The following is a 2,691-nucleotide window of genomic DNA, read 5'->3' on the forward strand; positions in this document are numbered from 1 at the left end:
ACAATGAGCCACCTAATAGTTGAGAGACTGGAGTGATGTCTGGACGTGAGGAGCTGAGTGCTGAGCCTGCAGAGATGCGGAACACCTTCGGAGTCCCTCTCGCCCTGACCATGGGAGTCGTCCCCGGCGCCGAGAATGGGCGGGCCGAGGCCGGGGAAAGTAACAATGGATGGGATCACCACGCCCTAAAGGCTTCCACGAGGACCTGATTCCCCAGCTTTGCCCCTGGTGGACAAAGCTGCGCATATCCTTCTCCTCTGGGTCGCCCTGGGAGAGACCACGGGAGACTGCAGCCCTGCCGAGCTGCCGCATCCTGAGCTGATTACTTTTAATAAAGGCATTAAAAAGGAGAAGTCTCCTGGCCCTGTTTATTTCAGCTGCCACTCAATTAAGTGTATCCCAGCTGTAGCCCATTTAGAATAACTAGGACTGGGGCAAGGCCACTTATAAGGTACATAGATTTTACAGGGACTCTTACTACACTACTATACATGTTCAGTGATGAGAGCACTGGACATGAAAGGAAGAGGTCACCATGGCACAGGAAGGACTCCTCTCCTCTTGATGAACTGAGGATTGATTGTTTGAAAGGTGGTGCCGGAACAAGAGTCGGTGATTTGGGGGATGTATTGTATTGGAGGTTTGGTGGGCGGGGAGGTAATGTTTTTGGAAAGTTTTCATTTTCCTGTGTGTGTTCCTTTATATATATAGTTGTAGTGTAGTTAATAAAGTTTTGTTTTCTTTATTTCTAAGTAGGAGCCTGCTTTGCTTATTCCCGGTCACATCTCACAGCAGACACCAGGGAGAGAGTATTTTCATGGGGGCACTGGCATTGTGCTGGTGTCAAACCATGATAGCTAGCTAAGCTAGGAATAGAAAAGAATGATAACAAAGGCAGCTGGCTCCGACAGAGACCGAGAGCTAGCTCTGCCGTGACTGGTCACTAAATCAAAGCATCTACTGGAGACCAATCCCAGATCTACCGGTTGCAATCCACAGCAGCAGGTAATCATTGTTTATGTTTTGTTTCTGAGGTCTCAACTCCTCAGAAGAGAAAAATCCTAAAGAAAAGGATTTTCACAAAAAGATGTCTGTGACACCACCATGTCTACTAAAATTCAAATTCTTCCTCATGGGGACCTATTTTGAAAGTTATCAAGGGCTCCTGATGGTATTCTGTCCCCAGGAGGTAGGGCCTCTGACACCCCTAGTCTTCTGCTTCTCCTTTTTGCTCAGTCTCATAGACCCTCAGATCCTTTTCTTCTCGGGGGCAATTTTTCTTGATATGTCCATTTTCTTTGCAGTAAAAGCAAACTGGTCCTAGGTTACCTCGTTTCCCAGATTCTCCATTTTGTACCCAGTTCCAAGGAACTGGTATCCCCCCTCCACCTATCTTTCTGCATTTGGGGTCCCCCTCCCTTACATGGGTTGTTCCTTACATGCTCATTTCCTTCCCTAATGGATATTCCTTCCTATTGGAATATGAATCCCAATATAACCAGTTAGATGGTGCCTGGGCAAGTTCTGACCCTCGCTGCTGGGCCAAAGGTGGCACTGTGGTGTAATACACCCCAGAGATACCTTGGCTGCTGGAGAGTGCAGCGGGGCACAGGCGCAAGTCCAGGCTTGTCAGGACTCCGTTTACCTCAGGAGAGAGAGCTTCTGGCGATGGTGAAGAGATGAAGGAGAGGATTGTGCTGGAGGGTTGCCAGATGTTTATTCCATGGGTACAGAGATGTCTGCACCGGGGCAACTGCTGCCACCAGAATCGAGGCCACATGGTCTCATTAACCTATTAAGCTCAGGGCAGGGGAAGGGGAGGGGACAGGTGAGCCACCAACCAGGTGAAGGGGCAGGGTCTCAAGGGACTAGGGACACCTATACGGGCCAATGTCCCCCAGGCCTGAGGGACCAATCACACGACGCCTTGCTGGTATGTTAGCCCGACTGACGGGGCACACTCAGCGAGGGGCGAGGGGGAAGGGAGAAGGCATAGGCACACCTGGGAAGGGACCGGAAGTTTAAAACAGGACATTGCAACACACCGCAACATCTCCCCCTAGTTTTGTTTAAAAAGAAGAGGACTGTGTTTATGGTGCAGAATGATTGCCAAACCATGGTTGGCAAATCGGTTCTTCTTCTACAGGAGGGTCAGTGTTTTCCACTGAGGCTTCCAGGTCATCCACTGGAGCACTGAGGGCTTCCAAATGGTAGACCTCAGGAGGGGGAGATGAGCTTGAGATTAACTTGAGAACCATGCGTTTGATTAGTCCAAAAACAATGCTAAAAACTACAATAACTATAACTAAAATAAACAGCACTAAAATTACAGTTTTCAGAATAGATCCCAACTAGCCCGAGAGTCCCCAGCCATTGAAAAGTCCATTCAGCCCGTTGTCAGTTTCTCTGTTGATGTCTGAGAGCCTTTGTCAAGGTAGTCCATATGTGGTTTGGGCTGCGGCAGGAGATCGCAGGTGGGATGATCACGAGTAGGACGAGAAGCAGGCTCAGTCTCATGGCATCTCGAGGCTTCACACGAACAGTGGGATCTAAACTGGTACAAGGAACTTGAGACAGACATATATTACAAATATTCCAGATAGGAGGCTTAAATGGAATTTCCTCCAGAGAACGCGCGCAGCGTTTTCTTCTCCAGGCAGCGTGAGCAACCTGGGGTGCTTCTGCAGATTT

This window comes from Zonotrichia albicollis, chromosome W (genome assembly GCF_047830755.1).
Source record: "Zonotrichia albicollis isolate bZonAlb1 chromosome W, bZonAlb1.hap1, whole genome shotgun sequence".
In the NCBI taxonomy this organism is placed as follows: domain Eukaryota; kingdom Metazoa; phylum Chordata; class Aves; order Passeriformes; family Passerellidae; genus Zonotrichia; species Zonotrichia albicollis.